Raw genomic sequence first — 14,565 nt, 5'->3', positions numbered from 1 at the left:
AGTTGTTTTTCAGGTAAGTTTTTGTTGCTTGTAGAACTGGAATCCTGCCAGGGACATTTGTGATGGAAAACATTTGGGGCACCAATTATTGTTGTAGTGTGATACAGTTTTCAGTCATTGTTCCTCATTTTAGGTAACCAGACCTAGAAACAAAATAACTCTGTTCTAATTTAACATTGAAGTCCCATTTTTTGTTACAGATTTCATCTTGTCCATTGCTAAAGTAATTGGCCTCTGTAAATAAGTGCTAAGTAAACAGTCAAGCAATTTTTGCTGGTACATATTGTAATTCTCATTTTTAAATCACCTAATGAAGATTGCCTTTTAAATAGAGCTATTTGGATATATCAGGGGCGCGCTGTACTAAACAAAAAAGAAAAAAAAAAGAAAAAAGAAAATAAAAAAAAAAGTCTCTGTCATTTGAAAGAGACCATTTAGCTTTTGAACATATTTGCTCCACACTAAATAATAGATGTTATTCTGAGACAAATAGAACATGGTCTGTATCCTTCTATTGGAAACTGCTTTCTTTTGTCTGAATACTTCACCCACGCCAACTACCTGCCCCCATACCAACAAACAGATTTGGCTAATATGAATTGTAGGTAAATTTTAGGGCTGTAATATAAATTATTAATTTAATAAGGTTAATATTTAAATAACTTTTTAATCATTAACAAAAGTGGAAAGTTCAGAGTTAAGATATTCTTTTTCCTCCCTGCAAAAATAAACATTAACAAATCATTCCTGTGCATGATGTAGGTTGGTCTGGTTTGGATAGTTCACTTGCAGTAGCAGATGGCTAGGAAGATATTGCTCTGGCGCAGCATTATGATTACTTTCATGCCCTTAAAAAATTGTGCAGAAGTGCTATTGACAAGTTAGTACCTGAAGTAAGAACTATTATCTTTATTGGCAAATGGGTTCTTAAAAGATGCTTGTCACTGAGTCAACTGTTTGTTTTCTCATCATCTTATCTTGAGAAAGAGTAGAGGCCATGGAGTGTTTTTCTAGTAAGTTTCGTTTGTTAAGCATAGCTCTTTCTGGAAAAAGCAGGTCAGGTCAACAAATCATGCACGTGTAGAAGGTTCAGCTTTGTTTCTAGAAAAGGCTGTTGCTCTTCTTTGGCTGTAGAAGGTCCTTCTACTCTTAAATAAGTGAGCTGATTGACTGGTCATCGCAGACATGTTGCAGGATGTGGCAAGAGTCTGTGTTTGAAACCTAGCGCTGCCCCAGCCGTAGGCATGGGCGCTGGTCTGCAGCTGCTGCTGCAGTTACCAATCTTCTCGACTGCTAGCGTAACCATTCCCAATGGCAATACCAGCACTACTGTGGGAGCTGTTAGCTTGTAACTTCCATTTGAAACAGAGACTTGCTAAATTGTGAAGCAGTAGCCTGACAGTAAGACCCCCACATTCACTCTTCAGGTTTACAGAGAGAATGATATAAGCATTTCTGTTCTTTAAAGGTTATTTCAGCCACAGCCACATTCATTTTTGCTGGGATTCAGAGGTACTTCCTTTTCTGACTGCTAGGATTTGTGATGGCAGTCTGATAGCAGACCGTTATGACCTTTCTTTGAAAAATCTCATTTTGATGTTTGATGTGAGTTTTATTTATAGCCATTGCTTACACTGTCAGCATCTTGAGTATTCCTGTTGGGGTTCCGTCATGTGCTCAGTGCTACACCAGTCTCAGCTAGATGCAGCAATTTAGTGCCATTTGCTCACAGTGCTAGCAGCTGAAGAAATGGTGGCCAACATTTAGCATGCCCAGAAGCTAAGAAGCAACAGACTTCTGATTGTCTGCATTGTCAGAACATTAACTGTTCTAGGAATATGCACCTGACTTTTCACGTGTGCACTATCTTTTCAACATAGAAAGCCTACCCTGGCTTTGCATCTGAAAAAAAGATACCAATGGAACTCCGAGGAGATCTACTTTATGCTATTGATAGGGATATACATTTCACCCATCTTAACAGCTGGCACTTAGTCATGCCTTCTGAGCTATCTCTATTGACAAAGGAAAAGGAGAGGCTTCTCTGGAGATTGACTTAGCCATTCGTACGATATCAGAAGGAATTGCACTCTTGAGATGGTCACCTCATTCCAGTAGTGGAACAGGCAGTCTATACAACAGTCTGTTGGATGGCCAAAGTTAGGTGAGATTATTTTACCCTTAATCCCTCTGTGTTGGTTTGTTTGGTTGTTTTTAACTGATTTGAAAAGAAGAATAATATAGTTCTATTTGGTTTTGCTCCATCCTGTGTATATAGTACCTTGCAATTCTTAATGCTAGAATTATGCAAATGCAAAGCAGTATGATGATTGGAAATGCTGAGTTAATGCGGCAGATTAATACTGGGATTTTTGTTGTGCCCTTTATATTAATTAATAGATAAGAAGGAAGGCTTTGTTGTTAAAGCAGTGGAATGTAACTTGTGATGAAAGTTCAGCACTCTGTCACTGAATTCCTGAATAACTTTCAGCCAGCTGCTCCATCCTCTGTGTCTCAATACATCTGAAAAAGTAGTCCCTGCTCTTTCACTCTTGGCCTGTCTTGTCAGAAGAGTTCTTTCAAGGGACGACTGTCTCACAGTCTGTATTGCTGCAATGCCTACAACATTGGTCTTGCTGGAACCTGTAAACTTTGCTGTAATATAAATAATTTATCAACTGAAAACCAGTTTTTTATGATATATTTCAGAAATTTGTCTAATTTAACATATGAGTACAAATGGATAATCCATTGACCTGCGTTAAACAGGGGAAAGAAAAAAGATCTTTCTGGGTATGTTTGAGGAAAATATAGAAAAAAGCCATATATGTAGATCACGTATATATATGTAATGAAATAATAGTGTAAAATGGATCACATGTTTTGTCAAGAAACAGATCTCTACTATGTAAAGTACTTGTGCTCATAATTTAAATACTCTACAGCATAATAAGCATAAGTCTTTAACAGGAATGACTTGAAATAATTTTTGACTCTGATTGATTTAGGTAAAATTACAGTAAAGATTACTTTGATCTCAAAATATCCATTCACTTTTACTGGGGACTCTTCAACTTAAATATAGAGTCTCTCTTGAATTGTTTCCTTCAGACCTTAATTTACGCAAGTTTTGTTCTATATAAGTGGCATTCTCAGAATGGAGTTATCTGCTATCTTGCAGTAGAGCTTCCAACATGGTTTTAATCCAAATACTGTGTACTGATATGTACTGATATATCTCAGCTAAGATTTTTACTAAATCAAACTGTCCTGATGTCCTTAAAGCAGGATGAATGTTAGAACTAAAAAGGTCCTACTGATCTGAATATCTCAGTCTTCGTATTGATTAATCTCATAGTTATTTTTGTAAAAATATTAATTTTTTATTAGATCCATTCTTACTACTTGGTCTCTATGTACTAATTTTTACATGTTAATCATCATAAAAAATAAATACTATATCTGTAACAGATTATAGAAATTATAGGAAAAAATAAATGAAAAAGTGATATAAGGGTTGGAGCTGTATTGTGGGCGTTAGTACTGTTTCAAGTGCATACTTATAACTCCCCTTACATTTAGACCAGCCTAAGGAACTAGTTTGTGTCCATAAGTCATTGTAAAGTGGCAAATATTGAATTTTTAATGTCCCTCGCTGAGTATAACTGAGAAAAGATACATTTTCAAAGATTTTTTTTCATAGAGGAAACACGAACTGAAATTCTGTATTGTGTTTTCATTTTTCATTGTTGTACATGCGTTGGAATAATTTTGAAGAATTCAGCAAAGTGCAAGAATAAAAAGAATGTGAAATAGGCTCCATTTTGTTTTTGCTTTGTTTCAAAATAAAAAATGGTTTTGAATGTCACCTCACAAAACGTCAACTGAAGAAAGTTAGAAAAGCTTTGGAACTAATATTTTGTCAGGAATGACAATAAACAGCAAGGGTCCTTTGAAATAATACTGAAAATACTTCACCAGTAGAAAAAATGCTTTGGCTGAGATCATATACTTCTGCAGAAGACGAGTCTTGTATTTTCTAAAACCTAAGCGTCTGTCTTAGCTACCTCCTTATATAGGATTTATAAATATATTGACAAAATGAACAACAGAAGTATAAGAAAAACTAAAACACATTGATTACTTAGAATATTCCTGACTTTCTGATGAAGTTTCTCTGATTTACTGGAGTACTGTGGGCTTCAGAGGTACCTGGAGGCATCCCTTGCTGGAAGGTTATCATCTTGGGAGGAGTCACTATTCTGGTTTATTTCAAGGGCAGTAAAAAAGGACATCGTTACTTGAAGTGGTTCAAGCAATTTGAAAGTTAAGAAAAGCTGAAGCCATTAGCCCAAATGCATTCTTCATGCACTTCCAAGGTAGTAAGAATTGCATTGGAACTACTTTATGGGTCCTTTCATGTAGGCCCAACTTAGGTGAGGCTGAGGAATTCTTTTTATATGGCCCTTGCAAATGCCTGTAGGAGTACCTTTGATTCACTCTTTAAATAGAGAATGAAAACCAGGATGCTTTTCCTTGCAACTAAAAGATGAAGATGGGCTAAAATTCCTTTCCAGTTGTAAGTTCTGGACATCAGTACCTCCAAAACAGACATCTCTATAGCTAGATAGCTGGATGCCTTACTCAGAACTGCTTTCATAAAATCATAGAATCATAGAATGGCCTGAGTTGAAAAGGACCACGAGACCATCTGGTTTCAATCCTCTTGCTATATGCAGGGTCACCAACCACCAGACCAGGCTGCCCAGAGCCACATCCAGCCTGGTCTTGAATGCCTCCAGGGATGGGGCTTCCACAGCCTCTCTGGGCAACCTGTTCAGTGCGTCACCACCTCTGTGTGAAAAACTTCCTCCTAATCTCTAACCTAAACTTCCCCTGTCTCAATTTAAAACCGTTCCCCCTTGTCCTATCACTATCCAGCCTTGTAAACAGGCATTGCCCCTCCTGTTTATAAGCTGAGTAGAGCTGAGTAGAGGAGTAGAGGGGGACAATCACCTCTCTCTCCCTGCTGGCCACCCCTTTTTTAATGCAGCCCAGAGCACAGTTGGCCTTCCAGGCTTTAGAGCTGTTCCAGGAAAACTTGGGTCTTCTTTGCCTGTCATTTGGAATGACCTGCTGCTCATACACAGTACATCTTTCACTGGGGCTTCCAGCTAACATTGCTTAAGAACACACTGCAAAGGCGCTGCGTAATTCATGAGGGTGTATGCAGCTAATCTACCCATGTAGTGAAAAAATGGAAGTGCTCATAAACTCAGACAAAAATCCTACTTTTTCTTTGTGGGTCTGGTAAAATATGAGAGGTTTAGAGGACATTTTCTGTGTGCTTTGTTACAGTTGTCTCCACTGAAAGGCTTCAGCAAGCAAGTTCTCTTTTCCTTTAGCTAGGCAGCTTTCAAGGCCTCCAGAGGAAGATTTGAAATCAAAAGTTAAAGAATGGGGGGTCATTGTGCATATATCCCCAATTCTGCCTCTTTTATCCAGACATTGTAAGCTAATTTTTAACTCCATTATCATATTTTTATTTTATTTTCTCCGCATTTCTGATGCTTGTCCTTATTTTCTTATGGTGGGAGATATGTCTATGAAAGACACATATTACTTGTACTTTTTTTCTTTATGTGTTGAACAGAATTTGTTAAGTCATTTGTATGAGCAGTACACAGTAAGCTGTTTTCACACAACGCACTAAATATTAAACATAGACTATAACGTGCTAATAAAACATTGCTAATGTAAGTAGGCCACCTAAATTGGAAGATATGACAGTTCTGTGATTAAGTGCCTCATCTCCTGAATTGAAGCTCTGGAAGGCTTTGGTAGGCAGAACAAAGCGTAGTACGTAAATATTAACAAAATTATTAAGACCTAAAACCAGCAACAAATAACAAGGAAACAAAATAGGGTGGACCATGATGGTCACTAGGAGTAGAGGATATAACATACTATGTTTGTGCAGGTGTGTAGAAGTATAGCAGAAATGCTGAGTCACAGCTTGAAGCAGTGATTGAGCACCTGGTGGGAAGGCAGGGCCAACCCACAGGAGCTCAGGTGCAAGCAGTGTTCCTGATTGACCAGTAGGGGTAGACCAGGATCCACCCTTTCCCAGACCTCATTTAAGGGTTGGCAGGGGGGAGGTGTGGGTCTGTTGTTGGTGGTCCTTGTGTATCTGAAGGCCTTTGTAGGGTAAGCAGTTTGTTGTTTTTTTGTTTTGTTTTGTTTTTCCTTTTGTTTCTGTGTCCATGGCTGTTGTGTTTAGGCTTAGTCTCACTTACTGTAGCCTGGGATTTTGCTGCTCTGTTATCTTTGCTGTACTTTCTATTGTATTATAGTGTTATATTAAGCAATGAGCGATCAGTGATCTGTTAGCACCTTCTAAATGTTATCTTAACATCCTTGTAAAGACTTCTGGTTGTGTGTGGAAACTTTAGAATAGATTTTAAGTGGCTTGTCTCACATATGCAGCTTCAGTGTGTGTATATCTTTATCAATCCAGAGCTTCCTAATCAGTATTATGAAATTGTTCCCAAAGAAAAGGTAATTAAGAAAAATAGTCTGAGGTTCACAACTGTGTTTATTCTACGCTAATGGTTTAGCATTTTTCTGGATGACAGTGACTGTATGATGGCTTGAGGTTGCAGAGATGGAGATAGCATTGTTCTAAGCTGTTGACTGCTGGAGACTTGAAGGGGTATGCTCCAACTTCATCATGTGCACTGCTTTAGCACATCTCCAGGAAGGAACTTGGACTTCCCCTTATATCCAACGTGACGCAGGCTATCAATATGATGCAGGATATGCTGCATCAAATTAGCACTGAGTTAGTTAGGGTCAACAATAAATAGGAAGAAGAAAGTACATAAGAATGGTCAGGTACGAACCAGTTACTTGCAGGGTCATCCTGGGCCTGTGACATTCTCTTTTACATACCCTTTTACAGACAGGGCTTGATTCAACATAGTGTCTTTACTGAGTAGAGAAAGTGGGCTTTTTTCCTGACTCAATGTTATCTTTCACTGCAACACTTCTGACTGGAATCTTGACCAGCTTGCCTCTTAATCCTGCTCTTTTTCAACTGATCTACAGAAACAGGAGATAGTGCATATGCCTCTCATAAATGTCATTTTCACTCAATTGCAAGTTAGAAACAAGCCAGCTCATTCACTGGTGAACACATGAGTACAGGATCTCTATACTAAAACTTCTATTTCTGTATTTAAAGTTCCATCAGGGTTCAGTGAGAGGAAGGTATTTTGGGGTTATAAGAAATGTCTGTTCTTCAAAACATCCACCTCAGAAAATACAAGTCCACACAGGCTTAAAAAATATGTGTTGTGTCCTAGAATAAAGCATGTATTTCATGCTCTAAAAGTCTGAGGTTTGTAGTTGAAAAAGATTAAGTAAATAATTCAGAATTTGTTGTGTTTACCTGTTAATAATTAAGCAGGTTAGTCTGTGTACTTTTTATAGATGTTGAGCTTTATTTATTTTTATACTTGGCTCATGTAGTGATTTTTAAATCTGAAGATGTTTCTGCCAAGGAGGAGATGAGAGAAAAGTCGTCAAGGAGTTAAGTGTTGCTGTGGTGTTTTCATCCTGATGGGCAACTAAACTCTACCACGCTGCCCTCTCCCTTACCCAACTTAAAGGAAGAGTGGAAGAAAACATGATGGAAAAGGGCTCAAGGATTGTGAAGAGGACAGGAAGATTGTTCACCAGTTACCATCAGAGAGAAACCAGACTCATTGTAGGGAGGCTGATGTTGTTTATTGCTTGTAACTAACCAGCTACTAACCAATCTCTCATCTCTGGGGAGAGAGGAGTATTCATCTTTATCTTCCCTTCTACTTTCGGCTTTCCTTATTTCCAGTGCTTTGAGGGAATTAATTTTTAAGGGTGATAATGATGTTGTTTTTTTTTTTTGGACAAAGGCAGATACCTTTGATTCCTACTTTCTGATGCCTGAAGCTAGGGATGGAGGAGTCTCTTGTTATAATGTGGCTTTTGGTTTACCTCAATCAAGGAAAAGTGTCAGCCTCTTTATGTTTTAGAAATGCAACCAAAATGTGGCGGAGAGAAATAAGGAACAGGCACATCATATTTCTGTTTTCTTGAATTGTGAATTAGTTACATTCTGGTGAAAAGTGCTAAGCTGACAGCTCTGAAGTCTGAAATCATCTTTGCTGTTTGAGTAGGTACGGAGAGGCCAGCAGCAGTGTGAGTTTCTCACAAATTTAGAACTGTTCCTTGTGGGACTGCATGCTGTGGCAGGTGATAGTTCAATTGAGTGGATCTGTCAGGGCATCTTTGCTTTCAGTGGTCACGATCAGGCCAATAATTTTCCACTTTCCTCTTGAATCTCCATGTCTGTTTCTTGGGGGTGATGAAGAAGTAAACAATAACAAGGAAACATGATTAGCAACCACATTACTCTGTTCTACATTCAGTGGTTCTCTGTTGCTGTTCACATAGCCCAGACCTTAGCATAGATTGAAACAGAATGAGATTTGGTTTTCTTTTTTTCTTTTTCCTGCTGCCAGGCAAGAATTCACCCCACTGTTGATAACATTCCCTCCCCACCTTAAGCAAAGTCATCGCCTAATTTTTGGAATGTTTGAAGTGTTTCTCTGGTCTTGGCAGTGTAAGATACCATTTGATATTTTCACTCTCCTTTTCCAAGGGTGAGAGAAAGCATGGGGCATAAGAAAAGTCAGTTGAAATGATTGGCATTAAAAGACAAAAGCTGCTGAAATGTGAGAGTGATCTTTGGTCTATATATTAAAAATCAAAGATGTAGAAAGACTGTTTATGTGAGAATTAATAGCCTGATTTTGTTGACAACTGAAGTCTTCATCTGTTACCATGGCATGTTTTAATTCACTGTCTGCACTGGTATTTCCTTCTGAAGAATTATATATGCTAGTTACTAGTACCACTAGTATTAAAAAATAACATTTGCCTCTCATGTTCCAGGCAATGTTTTCAGTTTGAGTTAAATAAAGTTAAGAGGAGGTTAAGCTGGGAGACGGTGTTATGGAATGCTCTGCTACTTCCCTTCCTCCAGTGCATTAATTGCCTTCAAGGGTCATTTTGTTCTTGGTCTGGACAGTTAATCTAAGTCTTCCGTATAGGTAAATGTGGGTAAATAGTTCTCTTCAAATAGAATTTAGAAGTGCGCAAAGAACCGGAGTTGTTTTCTAGAGGACTTTATCCTGCATTAACAGTGGGACTGTAAACTGGGTATTATTCTTTAAAACTCACCCCTGCCAAAAAGCCAGTTCTTATCCAGTTTATTTTACGGTCACAGGTCCAGTCAGTAGTCTGTTTCTGGCAGTTTTCATGTAGAAATTTTCTAGAATCTATCTTTATGATGGAAGTTTAATGCTAGTCATTTGATTTATTTTTTTTTTCCTCCAGACAAACAAGCTTGTGTAGTGAATCAAGTCTAGTTCTCACTAGACAGAAGTCTGTATCACAAAAGACTTTACTACGGTCAATAGTAATTTGTTGGTGCTTGTAGGTCCAATGGGAGAGACTGAACGAGCCACAGAATCTCATTATGGTCCCTCAGTTCAAGGCAGAGGGACAGCAATAAGCCTGTGTCAGTGAATCTTCTGCTGCTTGCAGTACTGTCCTGGAAATGAGAGGAGTTGAAACTCTAAGCTTGGCAGATTAGCTTTTTTCATAAGCAGTACATTCACATGAGTCTCTTTTCAAAAAGAGCATTACTGTGGTGCATTGTCCATTTTGTTAAGGGCATACTTTACCCAATGTTCATTGCCAGGTTGACTGAACCTGAAAAGTCCAAGAGATTTACTGGTAGTCTCACAGTGAATCATTGTTTGAAACTCTCTTGGTGCTATATTCTTACCATTAATCAACAGTGATTCCTTTCGTCTATGTGCTGCCAGAGTTTAGTTTGAATATATGAAGACTGTGTTTGGGAAGAATTGAATTGTAGTAATGCTAATATAATTTATCTTATTCTTTCTATGTACAAACAGTAACATTCAGCCTTAAAAAGAGAAGATTCTTGTGTGATTGTTATCCTATAATATCTTCTATCCCTTTGGCAAAAGCTCAATAAGCAAGAGAAATGTAAATAAAATTTATGCATTCTTTACATATTATTGAATGGAATGTATTTATCTTAGTTTTACTTAATTTGTTGATAATTCACTGAATAGATTTTTTTTTTTTCATTCACAGCAAAGTCAAAAGGCCATGCTCCTTATATGGTATTATCATAAAGAAATGGACGAGTATACATGGTTCTTTCCTGTTAGCATTTATTACTGTTGATACTGTAGAAGCAGCTGGCATAGTGGAAGAAGCATTTCTAATTCAGAACTGTTTATGTTGTACATTTGTTTCTTATCTTTATGGTAGATCTCTTACTAATATACTTCATCCCTGAAAACACATTTTTTTTTTTTTAGAAAACTATCTCAAGACTGAGGATTGTGATATATTTTGTGACCTTGAGGCCAGTAAGACCGTCCTAAGCTCGTGCTGCAGAATATTCACTTTTGCTTTATACATAAGGCTTATATTTCCAGTGGAACTGAAGTTTATTTCCTGAACTGTGTGCATAGTTTTTCACAATGTCAGATTTAGAGGGTATTATCTGAAATAATTTGAGTCGCCAATAAGCTGTTGCTCCAACTGAAACCATTAAATGTAAACATGGAGATTGGAATTTAAAACAAAAGGAACAGCTTGTAATTTTAGATATGATATGCTCTGTTAGCATGTTAGTCCAACAAATAACTACCGCAAGTGTAAGTCTTGATGAACTTAAATCTCATATAAAAGTAGTTTTAAAAACTATGTGGCAGAAATGTTATCACTTACTAAACTCAGACTTACAGAAATTTGGAAAGGATTAATTAAAAATAGTGAAAATCAAGATAACATACATCAAGATAACAGTTACACTGACTTCTGTGTAGCATTTTGTAGCAAGAATTTTAACTAAGAAAAGGATAGGTGTTTGTCATGGCTGTACGAAATTTGAAATCGCTGTAGACCAGAGAAGACCTGAGACTTCTGATTTCATAGAGATTGAGGAGATAACATCTAAGTATCGCTGCAGGCCCAACTAATCAATGAGTTTTAAATAGAGAAGATTTTCCTTCCCCTCGTGATCAATTTTCCTATGCTTTTTCCTGCTTTTCATTTATTTTGAATTCCCCAGCATAATGCACTCTTCCTGGGCTCACCCAGCATACTGTAGAGAGATTCAAGTCATCTCTCACTGCAGCACATAGTTTGCCAACCGGTACAGAGCGCTTTCTTTGTTAGATGACTTAGACAACAAAGCAAGCAGCGCAGTTTCCTGCTATCACCTGTATCACTTAAACCATACACACTTGTGCAATACATCTAGCAGCATCTAAAGGTCAAAATCTGATCTCATTACTCAATATTTTAGGCCTTCTGTTTTGCTTTATTCATTGTCAGTGCAGAACTGTCAGATGATTAGAGATTGCAGTTGTGTGATGTTAGAAAGTGCTACCAGCTGCCATCCAGTGTGTCTGTTCAGGCAGTGATGGACCTTATGAAAGCTAAAGCACATGCTATACAGCCTTAGTTTGAGCAAAATAAATCTTCCCTGAAAACAGTGAAAGACTCCATACAACAGCGGATGCTGATGACTGACCCATGTAGGCTGGGGAAGTGTCTTCAAGTGATGAAGTTAGGGCATGGTTTGTTGGTTATGATTGGAGGTAGAAAGCTCCCAGAAAACAAAGGGAAGGCTGCAGATATGCAAAGTTGGGAGTGTGTAGGCAGGAAGGAAACAGAAGCACCTCTGTAGTAGCAAGAGAGAGGTTGGAAGTCAGGCCTGGAAATGATGAACTGGAAGGCCTGCTGTCATTGCAGTGTCTTTACCTTGAGTAAGCAATGCATTGCATCCTTTCCTTCCTTATAAACTAGGTTGCTTCAAAGAGCAGTTCTTTTCTGTAGCATTTTACTTTTAGCAGGTCCATTAATACAGCAAATCATCTGAGATCTGGGGAAACAAGCTTATGGCAAATAATTGCTGTTGATTCAGTTCTGTGGTGTGACAAAGGGGTCAAAATCTCAGTGACTAAAATGTCTCTCTGTGTGTAGCTTTGAAAACCCCTCACCAGAGGAAGATTACGGAATACCAGTAAGCTTAGTTAGCCCATTTCTGCCATGGTTGAGCTGGTAATTAGGTTGGCCATGGGTTCCTAGATGGAAGTTCAGTACTTGGGGGTGATGAATAGATCTTGCTGCTCCTGTGAGAAAGCACAAAGCCTGGCTGGACTGGGCTTGGGAATTGTAATCTGAGTGAACCTCTCATAACAGGATTTGGAAATTATGCTGGTTAGATCCCTAGACCTTATTTTGAACTGGTGGAAGTAGAGTGCCCAAGTCTAATTTCTGACATCAGAATACTCCTGTTTGGTATCCAGTTCTGAACACTTTGTCAACTTCTGTTGTATAGTACTAAAGTCTGTTTTTAATTCTTTCTCGGAAAGCAGTCTATACAGAGATTTTCTGATCATTTTAGTCACTAAAGCCAATTATAGCTATGACAGATGGAAGGATATCTTACACATTTTTTAAAGAAAAATTAAAGAACCACTTTAAACTCTTGAACTTTTGGAGTATTTACTTGTAACTTTTTCCACAGATGCATTTGAAGATTAAAAACAAGTAGCAAAACTTTGGTTGTGGCACCCATTTGTTTTTATCCCTAGCTGGAATAAAACTACTTGTAATGGAAAAAATAAATGTTTTCTTTTAAGCATGAAGTCATATGAGTTGGTACCTACTGGTTTGGTGTTCAGTTGTATAAGTTTTCTCTCAACTATGCACAGAATGTGTCATGTTGTGTGCTAGCACATTTAGCGTATTTGTTTGTCACCTGTGTGCTGAATGTGAATGTGTAAGACTGCTTTGTTTCCTTCAGGTAGTTGTATGTTTATATACAGAATACTGTGTGTATATATATATATATACACACACATATATATATACAGTATTCTGCTCACTTCCCCTGCTGACTCCTAGTTATTTGACTGTTATGAAAACTCAAGATGTTTTGTGTGCAAATCTCAAAACATAAGCTTTAGTAAGTTTGTTTTTTTTTTTTTTTTTTTTACAGCAGCATAAAAAAGAATTGTTGAGAGCTGCTCTTAACCCTTTTGGAGTCTGAAGTCAAAAGGTAAAATTAAATGCTACTTTTTGGGGGTTTTGATGATGTTGATAGTGTAACTGTTTGGAAATGCTATTTCCCTATCACATTTGAACTGAGATTTCCCCTAGGAAAAAAGCAGGGGTACAATAACAAGACTCAAAATATTATTAGATCTCGTTAAGTGCACCAGCATATCTGGGCCTAAATTATGCAGGTAAGTAACAATTGGTAAACTGCAATTATCTGTTTTACTTAATATAAAAACATTGGCGTTGGGAGTCAGTGGGACTTTCAGTAGAGTTTAATATTGCTAAGGATTTAATGATTTTTGTCTCGCTATAACTTGATAGTTTTTATGATATATGAAGTTTTTTCAAATTAAAGTAAGACAAATCCTGTAGCTCTTTTCTCAGGCAAGAATCCCTCAATGGGAGTTTTGCCTGACTGAGAACTGAATGAGGTCTAAATAATTAGCAATTAAAATATTCAGTTATTGTGCTACTGTATATAACAAAGCACTGGAGGTATTAAAAATTGCTAATCTCCTCCTTATTAAAATGTTAACTGCTAAGCATAATACAGCTTTGCATTTTCTATCATTTGTTCATGCAGTTCATTAGTAGAGGTGAAATGTTTGTGACAAATACTCATTTGAACTTTTAAGGGATTGACTTTGTTGAGCAGAAGTGTGTGTTGAAGCCGTGATTTTCAGTCAAACACTAAATAATGTACAGAGTAACTTTGTGTGGAACTTCTGAATATTTACAGAGCAAACTAGGTGGTAAGCTACTTGTCAGTAGGTGTAACTAAACAGTTTAGGTATTAGTATTTGTTTTCAGCAGCAGCAGCTTGTAGTGAACTCAAAGAAAGTACAGATTAAAGATTGTCCATAAAGTATACATATAAAGTATGCAAGTAATCTGCACTGAGAGGGTTGAGAGACTAGCATGTGAACAATTCAATAATAAGTTAAGAAGGAGAGATGGTGCATTTGTTCAACCGTGCATCCAGCTCAGTTAAAATTAGCATGTGAACTGTTTATTACTGAGCTAGTCAAAATGAGGATCAGACTGTTCTCTAACCCTGTTACTGCACAAAAGAATAAAAATGTCTATCCTGTGTCTTTTGGCACAAAGCAGCTGTAGCGAGATGTGATGGAGAGTGAGAAAGGAGTGGTGAGAGAAGGTGATAAGTAGTCAATGAAAAAGGTGAATATAGTGTTACAGGAATAATTTGGTGATGGGTGAATTCCCCAAGGGAGGACAATCCCCTGAATACTCTTCCTCTCATAGCCTCTCCCTGGAGTAGATTTTGTTACCTCTTACGCCTAAAGATTTCTTCTAATCTTTCTGAAGAGCCATTCTGGGCATGGGCAT

At 37.6% G+C, this 14,565-nt stretch overlaps 1 long non-coding RNA gene across 1 annotated transcript in view; it reads left to right on the top strand.

Moving 5' to 3' along the window:
• Window positions 1–14,565, top strand: part of LOC306945478 — an 82,732-nt gene that overhangs the window by 37,001 nt on the left and 31,166 nt on the right. The window contains exon 2 of the long non-coding RNA XR_013792584.1: window positions 13,157–13,216. This is a non-coding gene — a long non-coding RNA (uncharacterized lncRNA). The remainder of the gene's footprint in view (window positions 1–13,156; window positions 13,217–14,565) is intronic.

Source organism: Tetrao urogallus (genome assembly GCF_951394365.1).
Source record: "Tetrao urogallus genome assembly, chromosome: 1".
Lineage (NCBI taxonomy): Eukaryota > Metazoa > Chordata > Aves > Galliformes > Phasianidae > Tetrao > Tetrao urogallus.
This window is presented reverse-complemented; position numbering and strand designations above follow the sequence as displayed.